This window comes from Dryas octopetala, chromosome 6 (genome assembly GCF_963921425.1).
Source record: "Dryas octopetala chromosome 6, drDryOcto1.1, whole genome shotgun sequence".
Lineage (NCBI taxonomy): Eukaryota > Viridiplantae > Streptophyta > Magnoliopsida > Rosales > Rosaceae > Dryas > Dryas octopetala.
The window spans coordinates 19,663,640-19,689,757 of NC_141371.1; the positions used below are offsets into that span (position 1 = coordinate 19,663,640).

Below are 26,118 nucleotides of genomic sequence, written 5' to 3' on the forward strand. Positions count from 1 at the left end.
ATTTAACTGGGAAGAGATAAAAGAGAACTTGATCAATTATAGTTGTATAATTCGTTATTTTTTTAATTATATATATTGGAGAAAATTGAATTCTGGATATTTTCTAATTCTAACTTATTATCTCATCCACCCTCACTAATTGGATAAAGTTCCTAAGGCACAAATAAAAGAAGCCCCGTACCGTACTAAAGCTATGAGCCCTTCTAATTGTATGTTAGTCTAGTGAGACATACCACATGTTTAAGTATAAAGAAATTCAAGATATGAGATAGAGAAAGAGAGAGATGGTTACCTCTATACCTATAAATTAATACAAAAAAGAATCAAAATTAAGCTACTTACAAATTGCCTAAGGCTTTTTATTTTCATAGAATACAAGTTGTCTAAGACATGAAACAAAAGAATTGGATTTTGGTACTTGCCTTGCTCTTATAATATTTTTTCTTTTACACAATCGACGTTAGAACAGTAATTTTAAAAAATTTGAAAAAGGATTTTTTGGAAGTCTTAACAAATCAAAAAAGTCATTGACTGGTCAACAATTCACAACATTGATAGAGACTGGGGATGAAACTGAGTTGCGATGAATATATAATATATGTATATTCTGGCTTGCTCATCGTTCTCATTGTTTACAAATGCCTAGATCGAAAATCGACATGACCTGATAATGCATTACTACTTGCTTTGTAAGGCAGAAGCAGAAGAAGATTTATCAAAAACTAACTCAAAAGAATTGAAATTTTGCATTTGAAGAGTAGTAGTTGGCATGCCAGGATACAATTGATATTGCTGTTGTTGGCATTTTAAGGAAAATGTTATTTTTTCTCAACTCGATGTGTCATCAAAATATTTGACATGGTTTATCTTTTTTGATCTTTCTTAAAATTTAATTATTTTTTTTAGAGTTTAATATATGAATACAAGTGAGTTGGGAAAGAAAAATTGGAAAAAAAAAAAAAAACCATTGGGATAAAATCATAAAATGGATGAGTATTTGCAATCACTATACTTGTTTGAGGTCATTAATTGGTCAAGATAAAAAGATGAAAGGACTTTAATGCATAGGCCGGCCCACTGCACTAGGCCTTCCACCAATCACTTCACACAACACCTTCCAGCAAGTTTCCACTGGAAATCTAACCATTCAAAAAAAAAAAAAAATTAAGCTTCAACCTAATATGTTTGTATACGTAGACACAGAGAAGAAAATTTACACTACCGAGCGCTTGATAGGTCACCGAGGGCTCAGTAGCCTACTAAGAGCTCGGTGTACTGAGCCTTCGGTAGCATGCCGAGTGCTCGGTACTTACAGATGCAGTGTTTTGCTTGCAAATAGGGTTTTACGTACTTTGACTAACATGTCAAATGTTCTCACTAAAATTCCGATTGATTGCAAGTGCCAAAAGAAAATATCTTTTAAGTCCACTGTTTCCTGAATTTACAAAAAGAGAAATATAGACTTCTAAAAACGCTGAAAAAGGCAATACAGAGGTAGTAGTTTACCATCTTAGGTTGATGTGCCATGGCAATACAAAGTTGAGTAAGTGACAGAGACAGGCCTCCCTCTGGAATGAATACTAACTCAGGACAGATCTGTCAAGGTTTAACGTCGATCTACAAGTGGCATTTCAGTTTTTATTTTTATTTTTATTAACTGTGATTGAAATAAAAAATATTAATCATAATATGACAAGCAAAAGGAGAAGCATGTAATAGTAAGAAATCTCAGCAGGAACAAGGCAAGATTTTGAAGACAATAAACCTCATCCATGTGTGGGCACGCCTTCTAGAAAAGAAGCAACTGTTGAATTAAGAAGAAATATGAAACGAGGTAAGAAACTCTGTTTCCAGTTCATTAATTGCAAGTTTGCATAAATGATTCCAAAATTAATGACATTGGCCCACTTTAATGGTAAGTCTCAGGAAATGAAACAGTCATTGGCCAACATCCCATTGTCAAATTTTGAAGAGAAGTGAGTTTGTAAGTCTAATATGGCAAGACCATGAGCTTCTAGCATCTACTAAAAGCATCTCAACTTTGTGGTGTATAATTCTTGACCAAAATGCTGCTAAAATGGACTTCCTTCATTTGTTTCTTAAAGATCAGAAATTATGCCTTACGAAAGACAAAAATAAGAAATATTACTGAAAATTTAACACACAAAAGAAGAAGCATTCAACAATTAATAAGGAATCTCACCATTAAGAGAACAATGCATGCCTTTGAAGATGATAAATCTCATCCAACTATGGCAAGCCTCCTAAAAAATAAACATCCCGAGGAAATTGTTCTGATTAAAAAAAAAAAAAAACAGAATTGAGAAAATTGAAGTTTCATAAAATAAGCTTAATTGAATGGTTCAACAACAGTTTTTGTGCACAAAATTATTAGAAATGCTTTGGTGACAATTCTTGCAATTAAGAAAGGAAAGCTAGAGAAGTAAAGAAGTTGGAAGTACATGCATGCAATATGCTTACTAAGAAACAAAAGCTGAAAATAAAAATATTCTCACCTGTGGATGTGTGAGGAATGAAAGTGATTAAAGGGGATGGCCAGTAGTGAAGGGATGAAGGCGCGTGTTGTCACCAACTTGCTCGATTAATAAAAGGATTTGGGAATCCTACTATTACAAATGTAGTGGCCTTACCAACTTGTGAAGCTGAGTACTATGTGTCTTACAATTTGCTTTGTCGACACCAGTTTCTTTTTTTTTTTTGGTGGAAGACACCAGTTTCACAAATTCTTATATTTGTGTGGACACCAGTGTTTTACTAGAAGAGCAATGAGCCCTTGTACTTATCTGTTAGTCTAGTGAGAAATACCACATTTTAAGTACATAAAAGGAGTTCAAGATTTAACTTCGGAAACTAGACAGAGGGCTGATATATGAGAGAGATGGTTACCTCAATTATGTAACCTGTATCTATAAATTAATACCAGAAAGAAAGAAAATCAAACTACTTAAAAGTTGGCTAAGTTCTTTTTTAAAAAAAAAAAACCAAATACAAGTTACCAAAGACATGGTCAAAACGAATTGCGCGCCTTCCGGTCCACAGGGTCAAGTGGATGATTTTGCATCTGATGGTACTTAGTTGCACTTAAGTAGAGCTAGAAGAAGAACATGCGTAAATGTTGTGATGATGATTCTTCTCTTCAAGTCTATTATTGATGCAAAGGACTTTGTGAAAAATAAAAACCAAATGAATTACTAGGAATCCCTTTTTTTTTTTTTCGATTCATTTTTATTGGCCTCATTACAATTATTAATTAAAAAGCAAACAAAATTAAGGTGTTAAAAAAATAAATGATATAATGAAATTGAAAAAGATTTAAGTTCATTACAATATTCAGGAATTTCAATACATTAGTGAGTCTAGGTGGATTGTAAGGAAATTAAAAAGCTTGAAGATTGATCGATCCCCTTGAGGCGGATGGAAAAGGATTTGCTCAAAACAGTTTTGAGCATAAAGGACCTTTCACTACAACCCTTCTACTTTGAACAACAAAAGCAAAACTCAAGGACAATGGTAGATGTTTTATTACAAGTCTTTCAATCATAATTCAGTCTTTCACTACAACTATTACCACTTTTGATTTTCTCCAAATTTCAAACCAAAGCAGAAAAATTCAGTCTTTTAGTCATAATGTCTAAGCTTCCCAAAATGTGGATTTACGAGCCTTTCCACTTTGCTCTCTGTAAGTCTGTATATTACTTTTTTTTTTTTTTTGACAAGCCAGCATGTTACTATTAATACTGCAATTAATATTGGCACATCTCAAGAAATAATTCACTGGAAGATGTTAATAATTACTCCATGTATATTGAAATGGAAAAGCATATAAAAATTTATTGAAACTCACCACTTAAGAGTCGAGTACAGGATATTAAAAGTAAGCACCATAACTGGCCGGCAATTTAAAAGTAAGAAAACACACCAGTTAAAGGATTTAAAAATGATAAATCTCATGGAAATCCACCAAGCTCCTCCAAAACATGTATGCTTCAAAGCGGAAGAATTAGAAACAGTTAAAAAAAGCTCTGTACATGATCTCAACACAAGTTTACTATGGATTTGATAATTGTCATTTTTCCTTGAATTCATTACAAATATAGTGACAATAATTCGTATATAAGGGGAAAGGAGGTATTGCAGAAACAGAAAGTAATTGTGTGAATTGAATTCTATCCAAGTTAAATATTTACAAGTAGCATTACAATTTTTTTTTAATGATTTTTAAAAGTGTGTGAATCCCATTGAAATAGGAAATATTAATCATAATATGACACAAAAGTAGAAGCATTTAACAGTAAGAAATCTCACCATGTACGAGGGAAAATTTTGAAGACAATAAATCTCATCCATGTGTGGTGTACACCTTCTCTGAAAGAAGAAACCCTTGAATTAAAACAAGGTACTGTGCTGTGTCGACAACTCTTACAATGAGGCAAGGAAATCTACAGAAGATAACAGAGTTTGGTGTTTTTTCTTCGCTAAAAGCTTCCCCTACATAGAACTGCAGATGTAAAGAGAAATAGAATCCTGGGGAAATTTTCAAAAGCATATATTAATTAAGAACCTTTTAATCTATACCTAATCTGATAGAGTACTTTCTGAAGAGACGTGAGTTTGTTAATTTAATAATCTGGCAGGGTCATGAGCTTCTAGCATCTACTAAATGCATCTCAACTTATAATAAAATAAAATAAAAAAAAAAAAAAAAAAAAAATCTCAACTTTCTGGTTCCTACATGTATTTTCTATGAATGATCGAAATTTATCTGTTCAATTAATGAAATATTACTCACAATACGATACACAAAAGGAAAAGAATTAATTACAAACATAAGGGGAGATGAGGTATCAGTGTATCACAAGGGAAAAATGCAGCAGAGCGGCATACTGTGTTGTAAAATTTAATTGAAAACAAAAATCAAAATATGAAATAAGACATACGCGATGAGGCGTGGGTTCTCATCAATCTCTAATACATATGCTAGGGATGTGGGTTATTTTGGGCCAGTATCGTCCTTTACCATGCAGCTTCACATTTCTTTTGTAGCAGCGGACACTTCAAGATCAAAAGTTTCGTAAGTGAAAGAGGCAGGTCCTCCTCTGGAATGGATGCTAGCTTTGGACATTGTAGACCCAAAGACATTGAAGGGAGGTGAGGAATTGAAATCCCTTGATGGATAGACACTGAAGATTTGGGAATCCTTGGATGTACAGTTCAATGAGAGATTTGGGGAGCAGCATCTCCTTATTCTCGGGTGGAAACAACACCACATCTGGATCTTCACCTTCGATCCACAACTCTCTAAGAGAGGTGCAACCCCCACTCCAACAGCTGCTCACAACTTTTGACCCTCCGAATGGTCAGTGATGTTAGGTTGGGAGGAAAGGAAAGTAATCAATCTTCAATTTCTGAAGAGAGTTGAGATTGTGCATGTCGGGTAACTCCTCCAATTTGTCACAATCTGTTACGAAGCTGTGATTTGCTTAATCACAACTTATAGTCACATTTACTATTTTACTGTTTTATCTTTTAAATTGATTGTAACTGCTATCTGGCAGCCTAGGCTTGGATAAATTGTTTGTTAACGCAAGTATATAGGCCAACAGCTCTTTCTTTGTAAGTCAGTGATTAAATAGAAAGTATCAATGAAATATCCTCTGGAGTCTTCGTGACTCCAGCTCTTCCTTCCATCTTCTCCTTCTTCTTCATTTCCTCTGCATATTCAGGTCAAGGTTGAAAGGGGTCTAACATTTGGTATCAGAGCCATTTGATCCTTGTTCCCTTCCTGTGTATGCCCTGCTACCTCACCCGCACGAAGCAAATGGATGCTCGTCTGACCGCCGTCGAAACTTCCATCACCGCTTTCACTACCGACCTTCAATCTTTGAGGGATTCCTTTCCAGCCACCATTGATGCACAACTCCGTGTGTATTTTAACCAGCTCCGCCGTGACCTCGCTCTAGGGGGAGGGGGTGGATCGGACGCTGAAGATGCAGCGGAGAACGCTGATGGTGGTTATTATCGTCGCCGTCGTCCTGATGGAGGGGGGGGGGGGGGAGGAGCGCAGCGTCAACCATGGCCACATCGGATCGATTTTCCTCGTTTTTCCGATGGGGATGATCCATTAGCTTGGATCTACAAAGCAGAGCAATATTTTTCTCTCTACAACACGCCCGAGCATCAAAAAGTGGTCACCGTCTCTTTTCATCTCGAGAACGAAGCACTACAGTGGTTTCGTTGGATGGATTGCCTAGCGACGACACCACGTTGGGAGGATTTCACTTGTGCATTTTGCAGAGAATTTGGGCCATCAGAATTTGATGATAGTGCTGAGGCTCTCTTCAAATTGAAGCAAACAGGTACTCTCAAGGATTATGTTACTGAATTTCGCCGATTGGCAAATCGTACTAGAGAAGTTGGACCTATTTTACTTAAGAGTTGTTTTCTGGGAGGCTTAAAGAAGGAATTAAAATTTGATGTCAAGTTGATGCGTCCTTCGACTGTTCATGAGGCAATTGCTCTGGCTGCTCAAATTGATGCTAAGTTGAGTGAACTTAAGCCTGTAGTTAAACCCTCACCAATTCCAGGCTCTGGCTCTGCTGCAAAGCCATTAGCCATCTTACCACCACCCAATAATATTGTTAAGCCTACTGGGTTACCCATGTTCAAAAAATTGACACCAGAAGAAGTCCAATTGAAGAAGTCTAAGGGCCTTTGTTTTTATTGTGAAGAAAAATATACACGGGGTCATAGATGTAATCAGAAACAACTATTGGTTCTAGATGTGAATTGGGAGATGGAGGATCAAGAGTTAATAGATGAAGAAACTGTGGTTGATTCCTCTGGGGAATTACAACAAATGGAGCTTAGTGAGTGTGCATTTTATGGTACATCAGCCACGAAGTCTATCAGAACCATGAAAGTTGCAGGTTTCATTGGAAATTGCCATGTAACTATTCTTTTGGATTCTGGCAGTACTCACAACTTTGTGGATGGTAGGTTGATCAAAAAGCTTGGCTGGAAGTTGAACCCCACTATTGAGTTTGAGGTGTTGATAGCCGATGGGGGTAAAGTTAAGAGTAAAGGGTGTTTGAACACCACTCTTTCTATGAGTGATTATGTGTTTGACTCAAATCTTTTTGCTACCTCTTGGAGGTTGTGATGTGGTCCTAGGTGTGCAATGGTTATCCTCAGTAAGCCCTGTGTTATGGGATTTCCAGCTTTTGACTATGGAATTTAGCGTGGGAGCAGTAAAATATAAGATAGAAAGCACTCAACCTCAAGCACCTTTGGTACAAGAAGCAACTCTGCAACAACTTGAGAGAATTTTGCATACTTCAAGTTTCGGAATCTTGCTTTATTCTATGGCAGCCGACAAAATTGAAGCATGTGATTTGAACACCAAGCAGTTGGAGGAATTACAAGAAGTTTTGTCAGAATTCGATGATGTCTTTCAAAGCCCAACTACCCTACCACCAAACAGATCCCATGATCACAAGATTCCACTCATTCCAGGAGCTAAACCACCTAGTATCAGACCCTATCACTATGGCCCACTACAGAAAACTGAAATTGAGAAAGCAGTACATGAGTTGTTGAGTTCAGGGTTTATACGGGCAAGTCACAGTCCTTTCTCATCTTCTGTGTTGTTAGTCAAAAAGAAAGAAGGAACTTGGCGAATGTGCATGGATTACAGGGAGCTTAATCAAGTCACTATTAAAGATAAGTACCCCATACCATTGATTGATGACTTATTGGTTGAATTGCATGGTGCTAAGTATTTTACTAAGCTGGATTTGAGATCAGGTTACCACCAAATTAGGATGGATCCTGCAGATGTGGAGAAAACAGCCTTTAGAACGCATGAAGGCCACTATGAGTTCTTGGTTATGCCATTTGGGCTAACCAATGCACCTGCATCCTTCCAAAACCTTATGAATGATGTGTTTAGACCATTTTTGAGAAAGTTTATATTAGTTTTTTTTTATGATATATTGATTTTTAGCAGGAGTTGGGAAGAACACTTGTCTCATTTGCGGCAGGCTTTGCAAATACTTCAACAGAATCAACTTTTTGTTAAAAAGCAAAAATGTGCTTTTGGTCAAAGTAAAGTGGAATATCTGGGCCACATTGTTTCTAGAGAGGGAGTGGCAGCTGACCCATCAAAGCTGCAAGCCATTGTGGATTGGCCTATTCCCACAACAGTCAAGGAGTTAAGGGGATTCTTGGGGCTAACAGGTTACTACAGAAAATTTGTACCTGGTTATGGTAAGATTTGCCAGCCCCTATATCAATTAACCAAGAAGGAAGGGTTTCTTTGGACTGATGCTGCAACTGAAGCCTTTCAACATCTCAAGAGTATCATGGTATCACCACAAGTTCTAGCTTTACCAGATTTCAATTTACCCTTTGAAATTGAGTGTGATGCTTCAGGGAATGGAATTGGGGCAGTCTTACAACAAAGGGGAAGACCAATAGCTTTTACAAGCCAATCTCTGGGTCCTAGGAATCAAGCATTGTCAACATATGAAAGAGAACTCATTGCTATTGTGCATGCAGTGAGAAAATGGCAAGGATATCTACAAGGAAGACATTGTGTGATTAAAACTGATAACAACAGTTTGAAGTTCTTTTTGAATCAAAGGGCTAACACTCCATTCCAACAGAAGTGGGTGGATAAGTTGCTTGGGTTTGATTATGAGATACAGTACAAGCATGGTACTGAAAATGTTGTTGCAGATGCTCTCTCCAGAGTTCATGGTGCTGAACAGCTTGCAGAAACTCCCCTGAATAGTCAATTTGAATGTACATCAATCTCTTACCCTTACTTTGGATGGTTGGATGAACTGAGAAGACATGTGGAGCAGGATGAATGGATAATTAACAAGTTGCGAGAATTGGCTGCTGTAGATGCAAGTACTGATCAGCAGTCTAAATTGCGAAAATTTCAGGTGGATAATGGGTTTCTCAAGTATCAATCTAGAATTGTCCTCAGTCCAACATCAACATGGAGGATTAAAATTTTTGAAGAACACCATGCTACTCCCACAGCAGGTCATCCTGGGGTACTCAAAACTTATCAAAGAATAAAGAGAGGTTTTTATTAGCAGGGAATGAAAAAAGATATCAGAAAATGGGTTGCAGAATGCTCAGTATGCCAGCAGAATAAGTATGAAACTATAGCACCTCCAGGTTTGTTACAACCTCTACCAATTCCAACCCAAGTTTGGACTGATATAAGCATGGATTTTGTAGTTGGGTTGCCATTATGCAAAGGTAAATCAGTAATTCTAGTGGTGGTAGACCGATTGACAAAATATGCACATTTTGTTGCTTTGGCTCATCCAATCACAGCTGTCATAGTAGCTCAAGTCTTCATTAATCACATTTTCAAGCTCCATGGAATGCCATCTTCTATTGTGAGTGATAGAGACCCTATATTTGTGAGTGCTTTTTGGAAGGAATTATTCAAATTGCAGGGTTCTAAATTGAACATAAGCTCAGGGTATCACCCTCAAAGTGATGGGCAAACTGAGGTAGTGAATAGATGCCTTGAAACCTATTTGAGGTGTTTTGCAGGATATCAACCTAAGAAATGGGTCCAATGGTTAGCTTGGGCAGAATGGAGTTATAACACTGCCTTCCATACATCTGCAAAAGCAACACCATTTGAGTTGGTCTATGGATATCCACCACCACATGTTAATTCATATGAAGTTGGGTCTGCAAGGTTGGATTTGGTGGACCAGACACTCATGGAGAGGGACAAGATCATATCCATGCTCAAGACAAATCTGAAAGTGGCTCAAGAAAGGATGGAGACTCAAGCTAACAAACATAGAACTGAGAGAGAATTTAGTGTGGGTGATTTTGTTTATTTGAGGTTGGTTCCTTATCAACTGCAATCTCTGGCTTCTCATTCTTTCCACAAGTTACACCCAAAGTTCTATGGGCCTTATGAAGTCATTGAAAGGATTGGGAAGGTAGCATACAAGCTAAAATTGCCTGTAGGAACCAAGATACATCCTGTTTTTCATGTCAGTTGTTTGAAGAAACATCTTGGTACAGCTGTGACCCCAATTGCTACACTTCCATGCATTACAGAAGATGGAACTCTACATGAAACCCCTGAAGCTGTGTTACAGAGAAGGAATTACAAGAAGGGAAATGTTGCAGGTACTCAATTACTTGTTCACTGGAAGGGGCTTAGTGCAGAAGATGCAACTTGGGAAGATTATGATGACTTCATCAGCCAGTTTCCTGATTTCCAGTTTTGAACAACCTTGAGGACAAGGTTTATGTTAAAGGGAGGGTAATTGTTACGAAGCTGTGATTTGCTTAATCACAACTTATAGTCACATTTACTATTTTACTGTTTTATCTTTTAAATTGATTGTAACTGCTAGCTGGCAGCCTAGGCTTGGGTAAATTGTTTGTTAACGCAAGTATATAGGCCAACAGCTCTTTCTTTGTAAGTCAGTGATTAAATAGAAAGTATCAATGAAATATCCTCTGGAGTCTTCGTGACTCCAGCTCTTCCTTCCATCTTCTCCTTCTTCTTCATTTCCTCTGCATATTCAGGTCAAGGTTGAAAGGGGTCTAACACAATCTTTGATACAGATCAGTTTCAGATTAGAGGCTCTTCTTGGCAACCCCTTTCTAGGGAAGGAAACAAGACTTCCACAGTCATCAATAAATAACCTTTGAAGACCGGTGAGGTGGCATAGGCCCTCCGGTAAGGATTTAAGATTTTCACATCTCCATATTGAACCTATCGGTTATTAACTCCAGCTGCTTACGACGCGTTATCTCCAAGTGCTTAAGAGTCTTGGGTAATTGGCCTCTGAATGATAAGGATGTCAGAGATGGACAACGAACCAAGTGCTCAAGAAAATGAGAAGAAGAAGAAGACCAAGAACCATCTACCTCTGATTCCTCTTCTACTAATGATTTCAAATTTTCACAATCAGTTATCTTTATTCTTCTTAGACTTGGAGGAATCTGGTGTCTTGCAAAATACATCAGAGACTTGCACCTTTCAATTTTTATGACTCTAAGAGAAGGTGGCAGACCAACATCTAGAAAAGAAACTAGACGTGAGCATCCTAATTCCTCATGTTTGTCGGTAGTGCCTTCAATTTATAACAACCTTCTAATATCAATGTCTGTAAGTTGTAAAGTTCACTGATTGATTTAGGCAAGCTTGTTATTGCTGTGTGAGAAAGATCAAGATATCGTAGATACTTCAACTTACCAATTGAATTTGGCAGCTCAGTTATTTGATAGCCATTCAAAGAAAGCACCCATAAGTACTGCAACTTTGGCAATAAATCAAAAGTAATGTTATGAGCCAGATAATTCCCACGGGACTGTGAAAGTGGCAGAAAGGTTGGCAGCCGTTTAACTTCAGAAAAAGCCTGAAATATTTTGACCCCATCATACTCGGAAGCAGTGTAAGACGAATGGCGAGCCTTTGGAAAACATCTAAGTTGCGAGTCATCATTCCCCTTGTCTTCCAATCTAAAACATATTTCTGCTGCAGCCCATTGTGCCAACTCACCAACAAGGTCATGCATTACATATTTTGAACTGCATTTGCTTGATTTTTCAAATACTGACCTAGATCTTAGCTCTTGAAAATAATCACCACCTAACTCTTCCATTTGTTTATTGTCTTCTGGTCGCTGTTGAATCAAACCCTCAGCCATCCATAAAAAGATCAATTGCTTCTCTTCAAATTCATAATCATTTGGAAATATCGAGCAGTAGGCAAAATACTGTTTCAAATATGAAGGGAGATAGTGATAACTCAGTTTTATTACTTGTAGAATTCCTCTCTTGTCTGATTGGCTCCACACTTTGTTGTTCAATATTCCTTCCCATTTGTCTATTTTTTTACAACGCAGAAGACCGCCAAGAGTCTTTGCAGCCAAAGGCAATCCTTTGCATTTTGCAATAATTTTCTCCTTAAGTGACTCAAAATTTTGTGGTCTGTCATTGATAATGTCCAAAAGCGCATGTCTCTCAAAGACTTCCCAACAACGATCATTTGATATACACTCCAAGTTATGAACTCCGGTAGCTCCCACCATCATTGCAACGGACCTTTTATAATGACTGCAAGCATACAATGCCTCCACATAAAAAAAAAAAAATAGATAACCTGCTGAACTGGTAAACAAGTTTTACCAATTTTTTGATGCATCTCTCAAGATAATGGTAACTCTTGATCAAGATGCGGTAACTTACCATATTCTTGATCAAAGTTACCATTTTCTTGAACCAAACATCAAGAAAATGGTAACCAAAACCTTGCCTCAAACCAGGTTACCACTTTTTTGATCGTTCGATCAAGAAAATGGTAACTTGGTTCAAGAATGTGGTAACCAAGCCCAATCATGACCGAAATTACCATTTTTTTCATTTTTTTCCTCAAGAAATGGTTACTTGTTCTCAACAAATGGTAAGTTACCATTTTCTTGAACCAAACATCAAGAAAATGATAACAAATCAGTGGGGCAAAAAACGTTACCACTTTCTTGATCGTTCGATCAAGAAAATGGTAACTTGGTTCAAGAATGTGGTAACCAAGCCCAATCTTGACCAAAGTTACCATTTTCTTGATTTTTTTCCTTAAGAAATGGTAACTTTTTCTCAAGAAATGGTAAGTTACCATTTTCTTGATCCAAATTACCATTTTCTTGAACCAATCCTCAAGAAAATGGTAACCAAATCAGTGGGGCAAAAAACGTTACCACTTTCTTGATCATTTGATCAAAAAAATGGTAACTTGGTTCAAGAATGTGGTAACGAAGCCCAATCTTGACCAAAGTTACCATTTTCTTGATTTTTTTCCTCAAAAAATGGTAACTTTTTCTCAAGAAATGGTAAGTTACCATTTTCTTGATCCAAATTACCATTTTCTTGAACCAATCCTCAAGAAAATGGTAACCAAATCAGTGGGGCAAAAAACGTTACCACTTTCTTGATCATTCGATCAAGAAAATGGTAACTTGGTTCAAGAATGTGGTAACGAAGCCCAATCTTGACCAAAGTTACCATTTTCTTGATTTTTTTCCTCAAAAAATGGTAACTTTTTCTCAAGAAATGGTAAGTTACCATTTTCTTGAACCAATCCTCAAGAAAATGGTAACCAAATCAGCCAAGCAAAAAACGTTACCACTTTCTTGATTGTTCGATCAAGAAAATGGTAACTTCGATCAAGAAAGTGGTAACCAAGCCCAACCTTGACGAAAGTTACCATTTTCTTGATTTTTTTTCTCAAGAAATGGTAACTTTTTCTCAAGAAATGGTAAGTTACCATTTTCTTGATCCAAGTTACCATTTTCTTGAACCAATCCTCAAGAAACTGGTACGCAAATCAGTGGGGCAAAAAACGTTACCACTTTCTTGATCGTTCGATCAAGAAAATGGTAACTTCGATCAAGAAAGTGGTAACCAAGCCCAACCTTGACCAAAGTTACCATTTTCTTGATTTTTTTTCTCAAGAAATGGTAACTTTTTGTCAAAAATTGGTAAGTTACCATTTTGTTGATCCAAGTTACCATTTTTTTGAACCAAACATCAAGAGAATGGTAACTTCATCACTGGGCCAAAAATCGTTTCGCACTGCAACTGTGTATAGACGAAAGGGCAACTGCATTCTCAGACTACTAAATACAAGCTCCTGTTTGACAATCAGGTTTTGACATGCAATCCAAAATTCTGAACAAAATTGCTTCTATAGTTATATACCAACTTACCAACTATGAATTATAGTTTTAAGGTATAGGGTATTGGGTAAGTTATAGGATTTAAAATTAAAAAAAAAAACACAATAGGATTTAGGATATATAATATAGGGTTTAAGTTTAAGTTTCTAATTTGACAAAAACTCAAACAAATCATATTTATACATTTAGACAGTAAATGTGGTTCCTACTAATATATTTTGGCAGAAGCCTTTTAGCTTATTTCTCTTACAATTTGATTCCCTACATGTACTTAACTTTTTCGTGGAGATGTGAGTTTGTCTAGTTTCATAAAGACTATAAATTTAATTGATCCCCTTGTAATAGTTTTGACTTAATAAACAAGCAATGTTAGAATCAAGCATTTACATGTTGCTGAATATCACTGGGCCAAAAAAACGTTTCGCACTGCAACTCTGTATACACGAAAGAGCAATTGCATTCTCAGAGTGCTAAATACAAGCTCCTGTTTCACAATCAGGTTTTGACATGCAATCCAAAATTACACAGTTTGACTAGTCTGGAAACGCGCCAGAGGCAGCATCTGTTGAAGAATCTGCCTCCTTCTTGGACACATGGAACTCTGCATGGGATTGAATGATAGGTCTACTGCATCCTCGTGCACAACTGGGGTTCCTATAAGGCATATTATTACAGAGGCAAGCCCCTGCCCATGACATTATGTTTTTCAGCATCTCTTCTTAAATGAATGTATTTGTCTAGTCTAACATACCCAATTATCCTCTGCTAGTTTAAATTGGAGTGCCTGAATATTTACTAACGAACATGAACTTATTAACGTCTCAATAACTTAATTGTCATAATTTTCAGGATGCACACCAATACGTCATTTATTTACCAAACAATGCAGCCACGTATTCATATATACACAGTCACATTACTGACATCCATAAACAACAGAACGAACAAAATGCATAAAATAAAATGGCCAAGCATACACTTCATCTATAGTACTTAGATTGATTCTTAGTACAACAATAAGCAAGCAGATACCCAAGAAGCAATTCTCACAACATGAAAACTGCAAAATTAATCAAGAGTAACAGCAATCTTCCTGATTGTAGCTTGCCAAGTTTAGTGACGTCACGACCAGTTTTGCACATTATAATTACATTTGTTAATACGGGGAGTAAATGTCATCAGGATCAGGTGACCACGATGAGTCAGATGGCCACCATGGACGCCAATTGGCAGGGGTGCAGTCTGGCGATGACTCTGAATGATAGTCGTTCCCAGGTTCTTCATCCACCAAATCCAAGGGTCTGGACTGTTGAGATAAATCAGGGGCAGCTGACCCTTGTGATGAATCCGCGACATTTGACACTCCGGTATCTTTGGGTGGTTGTGATGCCCTTGGTGAATCCACAGTTCTTGTACTCATTTACCCATATCCAGCCATGGCAGTCAGCCTTACCCTAATACAAAACACATGCATTATGACATTTCAATGTTTTGGTTGCACAAATGGTCGGCCAAACTTAACAAAAACGTTCACTTACATTAGTCCCTTTGCATCCCCAGGCTGGGCGTTGATTACCTTTAAAATTGGCAATATATTGCATCGAACCATTGTTGTCACAGTACAAAAACACGACTTTAATTTCTACACTTGAGCTATTTAGACATCAATGCATTGGTAGATTTATTTCCTATTTGAAAGTTTAATTTAGGTGATCTATTCACTCAATTAACTTGATTAAATTCACTTTCAGTGATCGGACCCCAATTTTTATTTTATATGATCATTCAGGAACTAGTCAAACAGACACAACTCTGACGATGCAGTAACTAAAATCTGAAACTCCAGATTTACTTGTAAAATCAACCCAACTTCAGTAAATACCACAAGTCAGAACACACCAAGGAATTGAGTGACACCCTATGCACTCAAAGGATCCATCAATGTAGGCATCCCAGTGCTATCAACAACTAAAGTGGTGTGTGGACAGATTTAACAAACTTTCATTTAGCATTCATGGTCTAAGTTAACATGCTAAAGTGAAGTGTGTGATCTTGTGAAGTTATTTTCGGATTAATAATCAGCAACACATAGAAAACAAATCACAAACAAGCCACAAGATTGTTCACCCAGAAAACCACTAACGGTTAAAAACTGGGGGTCTTTCCAGCTGACCAAGCAATCCACTAAAGAAGAAGTTCAATACAAAGGGAGCATACAGCACACAAGCTCAATCACTAAGTCCTAGACTAAGTGGCAGCTTTCTTACCCCTTTGTACAACTTCTATAAGCAAGGTAATCGGTCATTCATGAAGAAGGCAGCTCCAACTCCAAGCTCATCAACCCATGGCACCAATTCACACCAAGCCCAGTAGATTCATCAATGTATGAACATGATATGCAAATGTTGGATTCTTAAAAAAAAAAAAAAAAATCAACCTTCTCAAGCAAGAGGCATGAAAAGGTTGATACAGAATCCTTCAACTAAAATCTAAATGAATGTGTTTGAAAAATATATGAAAAGATTTAAACACTCAAGCCCATTCAGAATTTTAGATGAAACAAACAAGTTCAGAAAATCATTTTGATTTTGAAAATAAAATGAACATTTTCTAACTTGATAAAAGATGAGCACTCCCCCCGAAAATACCCACTGAAAATCTGCTCATCGACCCCCAGCCAAAAGTCTGAAACGAATATCACTGAAACACCCCGAACCTCGGGCCCATGAAAAATACTGAACATTAAACTGTTAAATCTGTTTTCTCTCACTTTTGAGCCATGCACAACAACATAAGTAAATATAATTCTGTCAAAAACATCTTAAACACACCACTGAGTAAAAACAATTAAATAAATCTTTGTGGGTCCCACTGCCTCGTCTTCTCCCCACTGCTTCCTCAGCCTGCTTAACCTGTAAAACACAAATCCTACACCACATCCATGGTGTACCGGGTTATACAACAAACCTGGTAAGCTCACTAGAGCTCGTATAAAAGACAAAATAATTATCTTTAATAAAACCCTCAACTTCCATGCTTAAAATAATCCACAAGAGTATCTATAATTACTCAATCACATCACAAATTCATCAACAAATATCCAAGCATCAAGATAAATGTAATTCCTCAAATTCACATCTTAAATCCCATCAATAAATAATAATCATCCCACAAATCAAATGCTTAGACGTCAACTATTAACCTCAATCTCGAATCGTTCACTTCCTAACTCATAACCTCAATGCATAATTCATTCATCAATGTCCATTCTCAAGATTCAAGCCTACACTTTATCAAGTCCTATCCAAACCAAATCCTAGAAAACGAATGCACACAAGCATACAAAGCAACAAAATAGACTATCTAATTTCACTCGCGTCGCTCTTTGAAATCCTCTAGCTTTCAAACTACTTTCAAAATCTCTTCCTCAGATCCATTTCTCAATCCCCTCAAAACTGTAAATCGACCTCTGAAGAAAAATTCATACTCCACAAACTGTAAATCGCTCGCCACTTCCCGTGCAGAGCGGATCAATGCACGGGCAGGCAGGTATGCTCGCCACTTCTCGTGCAGAGCGAATCTATACACGAGCAGGCAGGAATGCTCGCCACTTCTCGTGCAGAGCGAATCTATACACGAGCAGGCAGGAATGCTCGCCACTTCTCGTGCAGAGCGTATCAATGCACGAGCAGGCAGGTAACTATGCTCGCCACTTCTCGTGCAGAGCGTATCAATGCACGAGCAGGCAGGTATCTATGCTCGCCACTTCTCGTACAGAGCGAATCGATGCACGGGCAGGCAGGTATTCCCGCACAACCTCAATCACAACATTCCCAAACCATCTCATAACTATCCTTGTTTCACAATATAACTCCTCTTGTATTTCTTTTCAGTCTCACATCTACATAGGCTTTATCATCAACCCTTACTGTTTTGTCTGAAATACACCAAATCTTTTCCGAAGTTGACTCCTACTCACGACCCATCACTTGTCAGTCACTCAAACCATACTAGCATTTCCTCATTAATTAATTTGATCGTTTTGTATAATAACTGCCTAATCATCATTCACTAACCTCGACAATGAACACTCCTTTCTCTAATTCATCGATTATCCTCAAAGCAATTCTATAATTCCCAATTAATTCCTTAGCCTCAAATCCTCATCAATTCCTTCTCATAATCTAAATCCTATACTTAGTCTCCTCTAACATAAAGCATCAATTCACACAAACCGACGATTTATTAACGGTACTCTACATTAAAAGTCTGATACGTTTCACTCACACTTTAACTACGTAAAAGACCGAAATACCCTTCACGGTGCCATTACTCGGATACCAAATCCGGCAGCATAACGGCATCGTGAATGAGATTTCCCGAGCCCAAGTACCTGTTAAGACCAGACAACCAACTTAAATATATATACCAAATTCACAACTAGTTGCTTAACATCCAAAACGGGCGGCCGCCACCACACACGGTGGCTGCCCGACCTTAAACAACACGGAGATTTCACAGAACTCGCCAAACAACCTCCAAGGATCTCCTAGAAGTTCAATGTGGGCACCGTGAGCCAAACGACCGCTGACCCGCCGCCACCAGTGGCGGAGGCAGTGGTGGCAGCGGCGACAGATCCTAAAAAGATTATTGTTTTTCGACTAAAAATCAACCCCAAACAGCCTAGGCACTTCAATTGGACGAAAAACAACTCAGAAATTATTCAAACATGCTCAATTCAAGATAAACCCGAAATGGGTACAAGCCCTAAAATTTCAAATCTTTAGATTCTCAAAATTGACACGCAATAACAAGGGGGAGGAAAGCCCATACCTAGAGGATCATTTCTCGTAACTGGATCGATGGCCAATTATCGCCGGAAACGCCGGAATCGGCGGCGGAAGCCGGCGGCTGGCTTGGCTTCCTGAGCTCATTGCTCCGTCGTGGAGCCTCGTATGGACGAACGGAGACCATGGTTGAACTCACCATGACGAGGGCAACAAAGCCCAGTAGGTCCGGCCATCCAATTTCTGCCGGAACAGTGGAATCACGGTGGTGCAGCCGCAACCCTTGTGGCGTCGAATCGTCGTCGTGGAGCGTCACCGTCGTGAGGGAAGGTCATGGGCAGACTCGCCGTGGCCTGGGGAAGAGAACCCAGGTGGTCCGGCGCCGCAACTTCGTCGAAAAACACAGATCGCCGGCGGGGTGGCTCGGCCCTGTTTTGTGTCGTTTCTCCGTCGTGGGTGATCGGCCGGTGGAATGGAGTCCATAGGGAGAGAGAGAGGAGGGAGGCGATGGCGGCAGGCCAAAACCCGAGCCCAGCCGCCATCGGACGCGCCGTCACGCGCCGGTGACAGGCGCGGCGAGGGTGAGGGGCGAGAGAGACTGGCACGGGGGGGGAGAGGAGAGAGAGAGTGCGGGGAGAGAGATGTATATAATGAATAGAGAGAATATTCTAGAAAGAAAGAGAAACTTCTAGAAAAATTAAATTTTTAAACCCAATTTGTCCATTTTACGAAATTGCCCCTCGCTTCAAACGCCCATATCTTTCAAACCGTAACTCTGATTGACGCGTGCCGCGTGTCTACGAACTCGTGGACTCGAGACCTTTTCAACATGCCCAAAGTCAAAGACGAAAGTCCATTATTTTTAAAAGTCAACTTTGGGTCTGGTCGTTACAATCACATATACCCGTACACACACACGCCATTTCCATGTTTGCCCGAGCCACGTGGAAGCCAATCAATGGCTGTCCACAAGAGACGAATAAGGGGCATATTCCTTTTGTCCTAGAGGGGTATCCGAGTATTACTAAGGATAGGAATGAGAAGCTGTAAAAACAAATATTGCTTTATTTTGCAAAAATCAGAAATGGAGAAGATGATGAATAGTGCTGAGGTGTGTGTAAGTGTGTGTCAGAATGAGATGCAATCAGATCTGATTGATACAGTGGGGGAACCAAGTCATGTGCAATGCACATGCATGTTTAGGAAAAAACAGAAAATGGGCTTTTAATGAAATGGGCTTTTAAAAGTAAAACCCGAAATGGCCCCACTGCAGTGTCTGTCACTGTATCAACCACTGTACGTGAAAAACATTGTTCTTTAGGACTAGTCAAATGGACAAAAAACTGTTATTTTTCATGAATTGAATGAAGTGCAGTATACCTTGAGTCTTTGTTCATTTTTGACTTCTTCAATACAGCTGAACTTGTCCTTAATCTAGCCTAGAGCTTGTGAGTGATTAATAAAATTAAATACAAAGGTTTTGACAAGGAAAATAGCCAATATAACAAATCTTAGAAACTAACACTATTACAGTGAAATTGAAAGACAACAACAAAAAATACCAAGACGTTAATTTCTCTTACCTTCACAACTTTTGACATCGTCACCTTTAAACCCAGCAGGACACTTGTATTTGACCTCTCCATCATCATGTTTAGAGAAATAATAGCAATTAAAAATAAATATATTTTCCAAGAGAAAATGTTTTGTTTTTTGTTTTTTGTTTTTGTTTTTAAAAGGGAACACATAACGATCACTTACCGTACAAGAAGAATATGTATGTCCATCTTGAGCTTCATGCCAACCACCTCCATTATTTACCTTGCACCTCCCAGGCCCACTCGCTGGAAGCCAATGGTAATATTAATATATTGCAATACAATGTGCAACAAAAGGAAAATTTTTGCAAAGTGGAAGTATTCTAGCTATAATTTGATTAACATGAAGAAGAATATAAGAACTGAAATTTCAGTGCAGATTTCCATTGATCTGTAACCCATACATATTTATTTTTAGAACTAAGTCTGCAATATCTAGATATAAACAACTAGGATCATTAAATCTTGATCAAACCTTTTGAGCAACTTGAATGCAAAACCAGGAGCATTAAAAAAATCCACAATTTTTAACCACACTTTTGCCTTCTCTATTTAATTTTCATGTCTTTTTTGACATAAACAAAAAATATATAGTTTTTTTGTTTTACCTTCACAGCTAGTGTAACCATCTCCTTTGAACTGCACACCATCAACTAGGGGGCACTCACATACCCTCCCACGAAATGTATCCTGAGTGTGCGAGCCAAAGTCCCAAAGAACAGGAGTTAAAATACACGATTTTCTGATTTGTCAAAAAGCATGTGATGAGCTAGTAAGTTATGATCTATTCCTTGCAGGCTGTGAGGTTGGCTGCTTTATTTTTCCAGCAACCACCATTGTTATCCAAGCACACATTCGTCTCAACATCTACCAGGAATAAATAGTGAACACAACATTCAAGCCCAGAATGAAAAAATAACAAACAGATAATAAAACACCATACTAACAAGAGGGACTTACCAGTACTCAAACAAACAGCTGGCTCAGTTGTCACAGTACAAAAGCAGCAATAAAAGTTATCAATTTTTCCTTCTTATGATGACATTTACATAGAAAACAAATTAAACAAAATAGATAAGAAAGTAAACATACCAGTATTCTCATCCTCAAATGCTACTTCAACTGCAGAGTATGTTAATCAAAATATCAGTCTTCCCAAGTTTGTGGAACTCATTATAGTCCAATATGCATTAACACAATTCCTTGTAACTCATTACAGGCCAATTTGCATGACATGTTTGAAAATCTTTCCCATAATTCACACGCGACTACAAAAAACCTAATAAACCCCAATGCAGAGTACGTACTAACTACCCTTGACATACAAATCTACAAAAGAAAACCATAACAAGTGATAAATTGAGTTGAAAGCTACAAATTGATCTGAACCAGCATCATCTAAGGAAAAGAAAAGGCTAAACATTTCTCAAGTATTATTCATATAAATTTCATCAAGTGTCCAATTACATCTGCTCTATTGCAAGTCAAAACCAACATATTCCCTTACTCATTGCAGTTCACTTAAAACATGCATCAAGACCTTACATAGCTTTATTAATTTCCAACTCCACAAGTTACAATGATCCCAACCCAAAACATGTTCCTAAAAAAGAAAAATAGAAAATACTTCAACCATTAAAAGGAAAACCGCCAAGGTGATACAAGAGGTTCATACAAACAAGAAAAGTAGAAAGAAATACAACAAACCAAAACAACTACAAAGTAGAAACCCAATCCAGTAGACTTCTCATGTGAATTGGGTAGCCCAGGTAAACAAACACTTCAAAATTCCAAAAGCAAGCAACTAACTCATTACCATACCTGCATATTCTCAGGAGAAGCCAACTGACAAAGAAATTCAGGGTTTTGCATCATTCCTCTTAAATGAGAACTGCAATCATTGATGCTATTTAATTGGGGGTTGGAGGCAAAAATCTGTTGTTGGGTAATGTTAAGAACAAGAATTTCACCATCAAGAGCCCATGTAAACAAAGTTCGAGTATCCTGTTTCAAAATATCACCTCAATATATACACTTGGATATCTATATTAGGAAAAAGGGAAGAAATAATTTTAGAACTAAGGAAGCATATCAAAAACTGGAACTTCAGGCCAGATTTTTTTGATTTTATTCTTGCCTCAGAATATCCAGCAGAATTAAGTGTTGATCTATAATACGAAATCATAAAGAAATTTATAAAACCAACACCAGATTCACATAGATACAGAGAAATACCAAAAACCTACAACAAAATTCAACCATATATACTTTGATTGAGAACATAAATAGATTTAAAAAAGAAAAAAATACAAAAACAAAAACAGAGATTGAATTGAGAGAGAAAGGCCGAGCACCTGATAGCGCCAGTGAGATCTACAAATTCAATAGTACATAAAAGAACTGTTTTAGGGCTACGGTTTCTCACTCATATCTCCATAAATTTGCTGGAGGAGTTGGATATAGCAGCAACCAACCCATATCTCAATATTTGAGGATGCGAGTGGGTACGTCGATGATGGTGAGGTAAACAGGGCCACTGCCAATAGGTAAGGACAAGGCTATTTCCTTGTCTTAGTCTTTTTTTGCACTCTCTGTGAGATGCAAAACCCAAATGCAGAGCCGAACATGCCCAAAAACCAAACTTGTAACTATCCCAAATGCAGAAGGAAAATAAAAACCCCAAAATGAAAAAAAACTTGATAAGCAGAAAATGGGAGACTCCAGTGTCGGACGAAGGTGTACTTAATTTGAAGAAACAAACAAACCTAAGAAAACCCCTAATTTGAAGAAAAACATAAACCCCAAAAAACCCCTAATTTGAAACCCTATTTCATAAAGAAGAAACCCAAGAGGATGAGGTAGAGAGAATGCTAAAAAGCGAAAGAGAGGAGGGATAGCTTACCGAGAGAGTGAGAGACTGAGAGGGCGAGGGCGGCGAGAGAGAGTCTGGGTGAGGCGTTTATTTTGAATGAAGAGTGAGATGAGCAGAAATTCTGTGTGATTTGGGTTTTACCATTTTTTTGATGCATCTCTCAAGAAAGTGGTAATTCTTGGTAACTTCAAAACACTGCCTAAAACCCAAGTTACCAGTTTCTTGATCTTATATTCAAGAAAATGGTAACTTCACATCAAGAATGTGGTAACCACGAACGCAGGCAACTGTATACAGACAAACATGCAACTGCATTCTCGGAGTATTAAATATAAGCTCCTGTTTACCAATTACGTTTAGACATGCAATCACAAAATTACATCTTGACCAAACTTACCATTTTCTTGATTTTTTTCCTCAAGAAATGGTAAGTTACCATTTTCTTAATTGAAATTACCATTTTCTTGAACCAAACATCAAGAAAATGGTAACCAAATCAGTGGGGTACGTAAAAAACGTTACCACTTTCTTGATCGTTCGACCAAAAAAATAGTAACTTGATTCAAGAATGTGGTAATCATGCCCAATCTTGACCAAACTTACCATTTTCTTGATCTTTTTTCTCAAGAAATGGTAATATTTTCTTAAGAAATGGTAAGTTACCACATTCTTGATCAAAGTTATCATTTTCTTGAATCAACCATGAAGAAAATGGTAACCAAATCAGTCAAGCAAAACACGTTACCACTTTCTTGATCGTTCGATCAAGAAAATAGTAACTTGGTTCAAGTATGTGGTAACCAATCTTGACCAAAGTTACAATTTTCTTGATTTTTTTCCTCAAGAAATGGTAACATTTTCTCAAGAAATGGTAAGTTACCACATTCTTGATCGAAGTTACCATTTTGTTGAACCAAACATCAAGAAAATACTAACCAAATCAGCCAAGCAAAACACGTTACCACTTTCTTAATCGATCGATCAAGAAAATGGTAATTTGGTTCAAGAATCTAATAACCCAGCCCAAGCTTGACCAAACTTACCATTTTCTTGATTTTTTTTCTCAAGAAATGGTAAGTTACCACATTCTTGATCGAAGTTACCATTTTCTTGAACCAAACATCAAGAATGTGGTAACTTACCATTTCGTGAGGAAATGTTACCATTTCTTGAGAAAAAAAATCAAGAAAATGGTAATTTGGTTCAAGAATGTGGTAACCCAACCCAAGCTTGACCAAACTTACCATTTTCTTGATTTTTTTTCTCAAGAAATGGTAACATTTCCTCACGAAATGGTAAGTTACCACATTCTTGATTGAAGTTACCATTTTCTTGAACCAAACCTCAAGAAAATGGTAACGGAATCAGCCAAGCAAAACACGTTACCACTTTTTTGATCGATTGATAAGTCCATAAATATACTCATTTATGTACTCTTTTTACTTAGGTTTTGTAGAAGAATTAGATTTGAAAAGGGCTTATTACTTCACTTTTCTGATTTTCAGCTTTTCTGCGCTCATAGAAGGTTTTTAAGGGAAAATCAACTTTTCGGAGGAATTTTAGTGCAAGGCCAATTGGAAATGAAAGCTAACACCTTGAAGTTCAATCTGTGATTTTACTAGAATTTATTACCGAGCCAATTGGTACAGGTTTACAAGTAAAGTTAGCCCACGTGCAGACAGGACAGTTTCGTACATGTTACGTGAATATGAAGAAACGGAAGCCTTCCCGAATTTTCCAAGTTACGTGCCATATATGGTTGGAAAGATAAGACATTTATCTTTCTAAAATATATTTTTACTGATTTTTATAGAAGGCCGAAGATCCCCAAATCGTGTGACAATTGGGCTGAGCTGTATTTCCCTGTGGAGTTAGGAATTGTGATCTTTACTTTCCTATTTGGATTCCTTGTTTACCAAGACTTCTTGGACGACTTTTCAGTCAATTTTAGGGTTTAGGACTTTGATGTAAGTCATATAAAAAGCCAGCCAAGGCCCCATACAAGGGGATTCACGTCCTAAGGAGAGCAACGGCAAGAGGAGAAAGCTGCCAGCGAGTTCTTTCTTTTCCTTTCTTCTTTGAATTTTCAGTTCTTATGTATTTATTTTTGAGTTCATCCAAGAACATGAGTAACTAATTTCTTGTTAGTTAGGGCTTAATCTTGAAGCCCTAAACATGATTTCAATTCTATAAACAAGTTTGAATGGATTTTTCAGTTTCTACAAGCGTGATGATTTCGGTTTCTCTATATTATGTGAATTCTGATATTTTGATTCTTTGAGTAGCTAACTTTGAAGCATGTATCGGAATTAAATTGTTGTAGAGCATAGGTCAATTGCCATATTGAATGTGTTCTTGTTTGCAACGAATAATTGGGTTAAGAACTAGTTATGAGAAATCGATTCTTGAATTCCTAATAACAAATGCCATGTTTTAGGGTTTTTGTGACACTCATATTCTCTTTGATCTTAATGGATTCTTGATTGTTAATTTGAGTAGATGCCATACTAGATTTCAATTAAGAATACACGTATTGATGTAAATGCCATACACATTACATACACTTAAGAGAGAATCATACAACTAGAGTCAAATGCCATGATCTTGTTGTGAGTGTCGTCATCATATGCTTGCTAGAAATTGATTATCTATTGTTGTTTATGGATTGATTGATTGTTTGGAGGTGGATAGTGAGTCCTAGCTATTGTTCTTGATTGATTTTAAACCAATTTCTCTGAAACTCTAATTTAAATTCTGTTTTGTTTTCTTTTCCTTGTTTTGTTTTATTTACAAAATTAAATCAAAACCCCTTTGGTGTTGGCGTGTGTGTGGAAGTCCTTGTGATTTCAATCTTTATTTTGTTTTCGTGTTTAATTGTGTTGTAGTTTTCTTTGTGTGACATTGATAAACATCTCTTTAGATTACAATCTCTGTGGGAATGACCCTTGCTTGCTTACTATACTATCATTTGATTTGTGCACTTGCAAGGTTTTAATATTGTTGTTAAAAATTACCAACAAGTTTTTGGCGCTGTTGCAGGGGATTGTTTATCTAATTAAGTTTTGTTTTCAATTTAAGGTATATGCTGGGTCGTCGTTCGCAAGGTTCCA

At 37.5% G+C, this 26,118-nt stretch overlaps 2 long non-coding RNA genes and 1 pseudogene across 2 annotated transcripts in view; all 3 read right to left on the minus strand.

The window, feature by feature from the left end:
• Positions 1-972: 972 nt before the first annotated feature.
• Positions 973-2,297, minus strand: LOC147283089 (uncharacterized). The gene is made up of 3 exons (XR_015122770.1): positions 2,204-2,297; positions 1,507-1,804; positions 973-1,139 (listed from the first exon to the last, which is right to left on the minus strand). It is a non-coding gene; the product is annotated as an uncharacterized LOC147283089 (long non-coding RNA).
• Positions 2,298-4,979: 2,682 nt separating this feature from the next.
• LOC147283090 (protein RECOGNITION OF PERONOSPORA PARASITICA 7-like) lies at positions 4,980-15,171 on the minus strand (annotated as a pseudogene).
• Positions 15,172-20,298: 5,127 nt separating this feature from the next.
• LOC147283091 (uncharacterized) overlaps positions 20,299-26,118 on the minus strand; it is a 90,807-nt gene continuing 84,987 nt past the window's right edge. Inside the window, exons 5-6 of the long non-coding RNA XR_015123148.1 lie at positions 20,745-20,826; positions 20,299-20,382 (exon numbers count right to left, since the gene is read on the minus strand). This is a non-coding gene — a long non-coding RNA (uncharacterized LOC147283091). The remainder of the gene's footprint in view (positions 20,383-20,744; positions 20,827-26,118) is intronic.